The following is an 11,014-nucleotide window of genomic DNA, read 5'->3' as shown; positions in this document are numbered from 1 at the left end:
GTGTACAGGACAAAGCTGTATAAAATGTCTTGAAAAGGTTTCATTCTCTAACAAAACTGAGCTTTTGAGTTATTTGTAGGTGAAGTGCACAGCTTTGGCTGTGCTGTAAATCACCTCATTTTGGTGAGCTGCAGCAGCAATGCAGGCTCGTGGTGTGCATAAATGCAGCAGATATTGGTGTTTCTGTTATGTTTGGCATTTACTTTGGTAGCTGTGGAGATACATTTGTAAACTTTGTATTTGTTGCTGTGACACAGTCAGTTTCTGTTTGGTACCATTCGGCTGATCCGCAAGGAACTTGTTTGTGATTGCGGATGGGTTGCTTGAAGACAGAGTGAGAACGGGATTTTTAAGTTTACTTTAGGTATGTCATCTTAAAAAATCAACTTCTTTCCACTGGTGAGTAGAAGCCAGCTTTAACTGGGTGAGGTGCTTGCTTTAGGTGCTTTCATCCAAGCAAATGTGAGGGTTGTTAGGTTTCATAATAGATCACATTTTTACTGCTTTTCATGATTACCAATTTTATAGACAGTGATGCTAACCTGTATTTTTTCCCTGCATATTATAATTTTCCATTCTTTTTATGCTCCTTACAGTTTCTAGAAAATGGTCTAGCACATTACAGCCAGATAAAGAACAAAGTGAATTTTATTGAATTTGAGGAAGCAATTGGTAAGAGTTTTCAGGTTTTTAATCCAGATGAGAGAAGGTGTGAGGTAAAGCCAGTGCAGATCTGCTGAGGATGCAGTTATTCTTTGCTGTGGTCTAAAAGCTGATTCTAAAAATATTTGTAGGCTAGACAGAAGCAAATTTTTTTCTGAAAATGGTAAAATCAGTGATGACAAGCTGCCTAAATAGTCTCTCTGCCTAAGAAAATACCCAGAAAATTTAGGTAAGCAGTCTCTACACAGAGAGGTCCAGTGAGGAGTACTGGTATGAATTCCTTTGTCTCTCTTTGCTCTGTGGACCCCAAAACATCACTTTGTTTCCAACAGAATTGTTGCAGTGATGGCATCTCAGGTGTGCATACAATTCTTGACATCTACAACAAAGGCAAAATATTTCATAATGGATACCAAACGGTTTAATGCTTGGTGAGTGTTCCTTCTGAGGGACAAAATCTAGATTATCCTAGGCAGGTAAGCAAGCAATTCCTTTACTTCTGCTTTAGCTCAGGAAAAAGAACACGGATGAACTATTTGGCTATGGAGAAACTGTTGGATAAATGATATTGTAGATCCCTTAAATCATTGAAGTGGAGACCAGGTGGTGTGCTGCATGGCTGTTGTGGCACCTGTAACTGTGCTGCTGCTCCTGAAGGGGAAGTTCGTATGAGTAAGAAGGATATAAATTAGTTTGCATCAGAAGTTTGGGCATTGGTCTTGTATTCTAAATATTCACAGCCTTCTTGTGGGGCCGTTCTCACCTGACTCATGGATGCAGGCTCACCATGTGTGCAGCAGCAAGGATGATAAACATCGTCTTATGTTGCCCCCTTCACGCAAAGCTTCTGTTGTATGTTGGAAAAGTTACTGAGTCTACTGATGGCTTGCAGACATTTTCTATAAAATTATCTTTTTTTCTTTCTTTTCTTTTTTATATGGAGATTGTATAGGTGGATATGAAAAGTGTTCTGGAGTTTCCTTGCTTCTTGATCTTAGAGAGCATTTCTTTTTAATTAAAAAAGTCCTGGGAGAGGAGAATAGTGTGGTGTTTTTGTTGGAGCTGTGACAGAAGGAGTTTGTGCGATGTGGAGGATTGCAGGGCCCTCAACAACCTCCTTTGTGAATGCATGAGGCAATTAAAACAGCAATACCGGTTAAAGCCTGCCAGACTTTACGTTTTGATAGAAGTTATACCGGTGGAAGGGGCTTCACTCTGTGCCGTTCTAATTATGGGGTGGATCATAGATTTTCCTCCCTGAGGAGGAGGATTTTTGGTGATGGTTTCACCTCAGGTAGCTGAGATCTTGTCTGCTACTTAATTTTTATCCAGATTTCCTTTTGTTCTGCTTCTTTGAGTTCCCCTCTAATAAGCGGAGATAGAGTTGAAGTTTGGGTTTATGTCTTTATGCATTAATGTTAAATTGTTTCTCTGGGCAAACAATGCATTTTATGTTGTCTTTGCAAATTATGGTTAGCATATTAACAAAGGTGCTGTGTGGACTCAATCAGATTTTCTTTTTTGACAGACTACTAATCAAGCAATAAATTTTCTAAACAAGTCAAGAACTTGTTCTGCTGCTTTCTCTCTGTTGCATTTTGCAACTTTATTTTTGGCAGTTTCGAAAGAGAAGAACTATTCCAGTGGAAGGGATTAAACAAGTAGGTTGAATCATGATGTGTGAATGCTTTTGAGACAGTCTTGCTTTTGTTCAATAAAAACTTTGCATATTTAATTCCTATACTCTGTGTATCAATAATTAAGATGTTACTTGTTTGACCAAACAAACAAGAACTTCCTGTTAACTTCCTAGTAAGGAGATCAGCTGTAATTGCCCCCCATTGTTTAATTGTTTGTTTGTATTTCACTTTTTCTTCTTCTCTTACAATGAGATTAAGCTCATTATAAGAATTCACCAGAATTCTGTTAACGTGAATTAAGGTGGAGCCTAGAAAAAGGAGGTGACTGGAGGAACTGCTGCAAAGATGAATCACCATTGACCATGTAGGGCTTTTTCTATCTTCGGAGTGTATTTAGCAAATAAATTTGTGTTTGGGTATTTGGGACCTAGAAAATTAATGCAAAAAATTAAAAGCTTTTAAATAAATAGTATTTGCAACCTGAAAATAATTTTTAAGTTCTAAGTGATGATTTAGCAGAATCCTCTTAAAGGTAATTGTTTTTCAAGGATTACAAAGGTAGTTTGGCCCTCTGCATTCATGGATTATTCTTTTTTTTTTTTTTTTTTTAAATTTTACACAACAAGGCATCATCAAGACTGTCAAACAGTTACAGATCTTACTAAATAGAGAAATTGGTGGCTTTCACTTAAGAATTAGCATTAGAGGTTAGAGTTTGGGTTTGTAGGAACTGCAGCGCAATTTCAGAAATAATTGTCTTCTGATTTATTTCTTAGATTCTTCTTTAAGAAAAGAATAATACAGTAACTCATGTGAAAGATTGTAGAAGTTGCAAAGTTGGCCATTTAAGTTTAAAAACTAAAAAAGATGGAATTAAAATAACCTGCATCTATATTGATATAGTTTTGGGCATGATTACTTTTTTGTTCAGGGAGACAGAGGCCCCATAAAATAGCAGGGACTTTTGATTGCCGTTGAACAAGAGATAAGAAATTATATTCTCTGTTTAATGCGTTTGAAGTACATGAGGAAAATTAAGTTGTAGGAGGCTGTGTTATGAAATGTCTTACTCTTTTGAGCCTCTAGGCCAAAAGCGCATGAAGGACCTGATGGCTGTAAAGGGCTTACAAATCTAACTTTCTTTATGTTATGAGCTCTTGGATTCCACCGTGGTGTTCTTGATTTCAGTCCAGAGCTTACATTTGGCCAAAGATGCTAAGGCATCTAGTCTCCATCTGAAGATAACAGGAGTTGAAAAGTCACTATTGCCATTGGTAGGTTTTTTCCAATGCCTAGATGTCCAAGTTCTCTAGAAGTTTGCTTATGACTTATTTTTTGAGTAAGGAAGACATTAGATAAAATGATTCTATTATTTATGCAATAGAAGGCTAAATAAAAATACTATTGGCATAAGCTCACTTTGAGGTTGTAGACTTTGCATAAAAGAGTGCTGAAGAATGTAAGTAAAACCATATATATATAACGATGCAGTGGTGGAAGTACACCTATGAAATACATTTGCAATGCAAACAGATATAAAAACATCGAATGCATAGGAAGTAAAGTGAGTAACTTTGAGGTGCTTTGTAAATTCCTCTAAGTACCAATACATGCATGAAGGTACCTGGACACCTCAAGGTGCTTTGCCTCATTCTTCAAACTAAGTGAATGATGCTTTTAAAAACTATGGTTTCTTGTTAGAGCAATCAAAAACCATTTTTGATGCAGGTACTATAGATGTGAAAGCATAGACACAGGTGCATGTTACAAGCTGCAAGAACATGGGTACAAAATTACCACAGTCAGAGCAGGAAAAAATGAAGACTAAACAATATGCTCCTTAACTAATACCACAAAAATTACTGTAGAAAATCTGTTTTCAGAGACTTTTTTTCTATAGACAGTTTTATTGCATTGGGTTTATATGATCCGTTTTTTCAATATTTTATTACAACAGAAATGAAACAAAAAACTCCCATGTACTACCAAACTGCTTTGAAAATGCCTGTTTAGGATTAATTTAGAGAATTCTTTCAACCAAAAAGTATGTGTATATATTTATCACTTTAATAAAGATATATTCAATTAATTTTGAAAACCAGAGTAGAAAATTAATTTCCCTCCCACAGTCTTAATGAAGAAATAAAGAAACTAATTTCCCATTGCTGTTAGAGGTGTAATCCACTCCTTCACATATTAAGAAATTAATGTAACACATCCAGTCAGCCAGAGTCTGATTCTTCCCTCCCCCAATCTTACACCTGCTTATTTTGTGCAATACAATCATGAAAAGCAAAATCGAAAGAGACTTAAGTCTTTTCGTGTCTTTCAGATGTCAGTAAGTGCTAATTTTAGGTCTGATGCTGATCCCAATAAACTCATCCCTTGAATTTGATAGTACTTGCTAGTTTGGGTTTTCTTTTAACAAAAAATATAAATGTATGTTTAAAAAAAAACCAAAACAAAACACCCCACGCTGTTTTTAAAAAATGCCAGAAAAATATTAAAGAAGAATTGTGATGCACCTTTGTATCATTTGTGGGGTTTTATGTGGTCAGAAGGTCATCCTTTTTATTTGCACTAAATACTGAAGAAAGGTGTTTTCTTACTTTTATTTAAAAAATGATCTGAATCTGATACCATTTTTGTTATGCTAGCAATATATTTCAGCAGTTTTATAATTAAAAAAAACAGGTCAAGTTATTTTAAAGTATTGGAAGTGGGTATTTGAGAGATGCCCAGAATTACAGTACTAGAAATGATTTTCTTAAGACAGACTTGTAAAATACAGACATAAGCAGCTTGATTTTTCCTTTTTTTTTTTTTTTTTTTTCAAACAGCACTCCCTGCACAAGCAAGGCACTAGCTGACAGTACAGTCAGTGTGAGTGCAGTTTATATCCTTAATATAAGGAAGAGAACTATGAGATTGTGTTAATGCCCCTTTAAGGAGGCAGTTCAGATTTAAAAAAAAAAAAAAAAAAAAAAAAAAGACGGGGGGAATCTCAGATTAAGGTTTGGAAACTTTTCACTTGTAGCAGACATTTTTGGGGTTTAATCTTTTTTTGATGGTGACCATTCAGCAAAGCAGTTGCTTGTTTACGTAACTTTGACCTGTGAATAGCGTCATTGATAGTGAAAAGCTGAAGGGTACGTATAGATTTAATTGGTTTCTTGATCAGGATTGCTTCCGCAACAGGCGGAACGACTGAGCTTTGTCAGCTGTCACTGGTTGGTTGGTTTGCGTGAGTGTGGCATAATTCAGAAAATGGGGAGACATCCAGAGCAAGAAGCAATGAAAATACAGCTGCTGTAAGGACAAAGGACGAGCTAACACATAAAGCTTTTTGGAAAGGCTTGAGACCACAGAATCTGAAAGGATTTAAAAATCAAAGATAGGAGGCCAAAACCATTTATTTGGTATGCAGGGATGATAGAAAGAAAAGAATTTCCCTCCTACGTGTCCCTCTTCCCACCCCCTGGTTTGAGCAGAAGTAACAAAAATAGTGTAGGAAGACCTGTAGACCTGTTTATGTGGGAGGAAGAGAAGTGGGACTCTGGTGCTGAGCTTCACAGAAAGCAGGAGTCCCAAATTCTGCGAGTCAGGAGCCCCAGCCCCATGCAGAGGTCCAGCTCAGAGCACGCTGGGCTGCCCCCTTCCCCAGGGCGAGCACTGCTGCCTGAGGGGCAGCATCTCTGTGCTCCCCGGCCCCGTGCCCACCCTCTACAGCCGTGATGTCCAGCAACCTCTGCCAGCCCCGGGGCGAGGCCTTGTGCAGCAGCAAGAGGTGGCAATTTCTGGGGAAACCTCTTGATCTGGGGGGCCTGGCCATAGGGACCACTGAGCTCCTCCAGGGTTCCCACACAGGGTGTTTTGCCACCCCGGAGCCATGCCAATAAGAGTCCACCTGGCTGCAAAAATGAATTCATCTTGGTGAAAGCGCTGGCAGAGGGAAGGCAGCTACACGAAGGTCTGTTTCACCAGACGAGGATGTGCCTAGGCTGTAATATACTCATTTTATTCATCTGGGCTGCCTTGAATGTGAGGGGGTACTGTACTGTAGCCAGAGTAACTGCCATACCTGCAGGCAAATGTCTCAGTTTTGCAGAGGCAAAATGAGAACAGAGGCTAAATTCAAACCCTTTGGTAAATTCTACACAAATGATTCCTTCCCTGTATGCCAAACCAAAGGAAGGAATGACTTTTTGACTCTTAATTCTCCTTCAAAGGTAAGTATTCTCTCCATTCAGTGAGTATTTTATTTTTGCTTCCCTACCATGTGCGGCGTAATGTCTCGGTAGTTATGTTTTATCATCTGTAAGAACCATTGATTCCAACAGCAGTGCTCTATGAGAAGAGCAGTGTGTCTTTCAGTACTGTATTCCAGGTTTTTCTCTGTTATGGCTTCGATATTTGAATGCTGTATTATTTTCAAAAATGAATCCCAGTGGTTAATTCTTTTAATGTCTCTGGAGTATCTTGTTTGCAGTGTTTCAGTCTTTCTTTAGGTGTTTCAATATTTTCTTCAATAGATACATTCCCTGTAAACTCATCTTACTTAGTTGAAAGCCATCACAAAATGACTGATGCTGGATTAAAAATCGGCAGTCTAACTGCAATAATTAATAACTTGGAAGAACGTACAAAAAATCTTTGGGGACAAATGTTCTGTTGTGGTTCTGAGAACTTGACAAAAAACATGTGAAAGGCTGAAGAACAGTCCACTTGTAGTCCATCTGGAACAGAGTATTCCTTCCAGATGCATTGGTCTGATCATATTAAAGACTTATGGAAAAATTATTATGAATGGAACCATCAAATGAAGTTTAGTAAACACAAGCCAAACAAGAGGATTGTTCCCATTTTCCCTCTTGGACAACTTCATCATATCTAAATTACTTGTAGAACACATCAAAGCAAGCTGTACTCCAGATTATTTTATGCTGCTTCCATACTGGAAATATGAATCTTCAATCTCAGCATTAAATACAATCTCTGTATATTTCTTAGTTATATTGGAAACTCTTTATCAGATCATAACTTAAAGAATGTGGAAATATTATTTAATATATAAAGTTTGGAAGCATATCTGGTTGTTATCCGGTTTTAATCTTAACAGTTCTGGCATTACTACTGACGTTTCAGACAGAAGTTTCCTCTTTAAAGTGTTAGTACCAATATGCCTGGTCACTTAAAAACACACAGATGTGTTCTTTTGACAGAGAGCACAAATACCCAAATTATTTCATATTATTTTACTATTTAGTTGTACTATCTTTGTGCAAATACTTAGATAGTAGTCATGTTAGTAGAAATAAAAAATACCAATTGTATTTTCTGTAAGAGTTTGTAGTTCCATGCTCTATTTTTAAAATAAAGCAAAACCACAAAGTTAATGGTTTCACTTCAGTGTAGTATGTTCAAATTACCTCAGAGGTGTAGGGATAAGTTTGTACATAGGGAACTTTAAAAAACAACAACAACAAAAACCCCACCAAAATTCACACAACACAAGCTGATGTAACTGCAAATATTATTTTCTAGAAATATTCCAAAATTGCTAAATAAATGTCATACTACTGTTTTATGAAATATCTCAAGTTAACAGTAATATTGTCAGTTCTAAGTATAAATTAACTAAATTTGGGTTAAGTCTAGAAACAGCATCTGCTGAGAGAGAAAAGGCATTTATTGAAACAGCATTTGATTGGCATGTTTCGTTATCAAGTACACATTGTACGTAAAAATTGTGCACGTGATCTAAAGCAGGTATTTACAATAAAGATGTTGCAGATTTGAAATGACATCTGAAGGTATTAGTTATATAGAGGCTTTGTTAGAAGTGTTTTAAAAATAATTTGACTTTACTTAAAAAAATCCCTTTTGGAAGAATAAATTTATGATTAACACTATCAGAATTCCTGGTGAAAGCCATCAGAGCAATGACAGAGTTTGGTTAGTATGTTAATCTGCTCAGACTACCAAGTGTATTTCAAAGATTGGAGCGCTGTGCTGAATTGCGAATCTCGGCATTTCCACCAGCCGCCGTAGCCAATATAGACTGACCCGGTGTTCATCTGTAGCACCGTCTGTAACCGTCAGTATGAAGGTCAGCCTTCCGCTCTGTTCGGTTTTTAGCTTCCAACCGTGGCCTTGACAGGAATAAATCTCATGTTACTGGTGACAGTCCAAATTATGTCCCCGTCTGGTAGATCTAGATTACATATTTCAAAACTTCTGCAAAAGAATTCTTTCTGAATTGTACATTGGAAAATATTACATTTCCAGGTATCATTGTTTCAAACAAATATTTTGGGTTTTGCCAAGTGAATCACAGGATTTCAGGGGCAAAAAAGGCAACTCATTCCACAGTGGCTATGTTATCTTTCCACAAAATGTGATTTATGTGTAACTTTAAATACACATAACTATTTGCTGTGAACTTTACTGAAGGACACTTGTGCTATACAATTTATAGAAGTGATGTTTTCATGGAAGTTCATGCTGTTGCTGAAGACAGTAATCCAGGTGAAATGCAAACAATCTTGGGTCAAAACCAAAGAATTCTTTTGTGCATTTATATTTGAATTTTAGCATAGAGGGGGAAGGAAGTGAAAAGGGCTCCTATATTGCCTTCAGATTTGTGTTTTGTTTTCTTTTAAGGTAGGACATGTATTTCTGCAAGTCACTTTAAATCATTCTGTTCCCCCTTGTCCAGGAAATGAAATAGTTACTGGGAACCTATTTAATTCTCATCTTCATTGTCCCATTTCTTTTTGCCTCTTTCAGGTTTGATCAAGCAAAAGTAATGAACCCCAATAGCCAGTTATTAGATGACTTCAGCTTTCATTCCATGTTAAATGTAAATCCTTGATAAATAAGTTTCTGCATACCTTTTTATTATAGTGCTCATGTTCACTCATTATACCTCTATCATGCTTTGCCTGAGTTGCACGACTTTATATCCCCTTTCTTCTTCTTATATCTAGGTCTTCTTCCAGTTCAGTGTTGATTTATTCATGATATGAAGATAATTATAAAAAATGGATGTTTAGTTTTGCAGGCCACTAATTAGTTGGTAAAGTCACAAATTGATGCTATGGTTACTACGTAAGTAATGAATAACAGAATACAATTTTGAAGCTGTTCTTAATGAAACTGTTTAAAATGTGATGGTTCTTTATATAGTGCTATTATAAAAAAATTTCTGGATGTAATATTTTCCGTTTTAATTCTCTTAACCCTTTCTAGGAGAAATGCAAAGCAGAGCTGGGCAAACCATTTTGTATTATCTGATACTTAAATAATACAATTATATTTAACATGCTATGCTGCATGTGTTATCTGTCTCTTTTTATCCTGAAGTCAGTGGGAGTGAGAGCAGGATTGTGTCCTCAATGCATAAGATTCTGCAGTAGAAGGTAGAACTAAGTGTTTGTGTAAATAAACGGTCAATTTCATTGAAAAGTGAAAATTCACTGGCAGATCTTCCTGAACAGATAATATATTCCAGTTGTGTATTTCCACTAGCCATCCAGTAATACTCAAAACAGCCATGAAGACCTACAGGGAAAATACACTCTCAACCAACCTACTGCTCAACTGCTCCGTGAGCTTAAGTATGTGTTAGCTGAGGATTTTTGTTGTAATAAGTCTGTAAAGATCCCTTTGTGATACACAGAAACCCCAGCAACTCCGACTTGTGAGCGTGACCACGGCGGTACCTGGTCACGTTAATGGGGACTAACTTGATCGTGGGTTAGAAAGGAGGTTACACAGGCACAGGAAGCATTCAGGAGGGTGGGTGTCACTGCAGGTTTCCAGTATGACTGGAATCGGCCTTCCTAAGGCTGTGCCTTTGGGACCCTGTGCCGATGAAGCCACCTAGCCAAGAAAACAAAGTTTGTGATGAGAAATTATTTGGACTGAGTAAGAGTATGGTTCTGAGCGTCATCATTCTGCTTATTTTTTTACTACCAAGCACATATTATTTCTGGTATCCCAGTTTAAAAAAAGTATCTGTTTTTAACTTGAGTGGTTTGGAAATGTGGATTTTGATATAAAGCATTTTCTTTTTCATGTGTGTTCCAATATGAAGGGCTGTTGAAGGACCTTCTCCTTACTGTTGTGCGCGTTTTAAGTAGCCATTAAATCCAATAATATTGTTATGGTTTAAACAAAATCAAATAGTCAAATCTAACTTATTGTGCCAAAAAGACTCTGGGGAGAAGTAGCACAAACTTGCAGCAAAATACTCCTCTACTTCAGAACTGTGTACCTGGGTGTGTGAGATGAGGGGGAAAAAGTACCAGATATGCCTTTGAAAAATAATTTTCTGGGTCCTGTTCACTCTAAAACCGAATTTACTCACTAGAGGGCAGAGTAACGAATTCTGGGACACGTTAACTGCGCGTCCGCGGCCCGCTGTGCTCTGAGCGTGCCCGGCGTAAAGCGGCGCCTGCCCCTCTGCTGCCCTCGGGGGGAGCGGGGCGGGCGGGCGGCCTTCGCGCCTGGGAAGCGGACGAGGGCCTGGGGTACGGCTGGCTTCCAGGGAGGTTTGCGTTTCGGGCTGGAAAGGGCGGTGCGTCCTGCTCCTATGTACTGCGAACAAAGTGACACTGACGGCATGACAACTGCGTGCTGCCTCTCCACGTGCCCCGCCGGCAGCGGCCGTGGCTCAGGCTGCGCCCCCCCCCGCCCCGCCGCGGCCT

The sequence above is a fragment of the Leptosomus discolor genome, chromosome 12, assembly GCF_034619465.1.
Source record: "Leptosomus discolor isolate bLepDis1 chromosome 12, bLepDis1.hap2, whole genome shotgun sequence".
NCBI classification, from domain to species: Eukaryota; Metazoa; Chordata; class Aves; order Leptosomiformes; family Leptosomidae; genus Leptosomus; species Leptosomus discolor.
Note: the sequence above shows the minus strand (reverse complement) of the source record.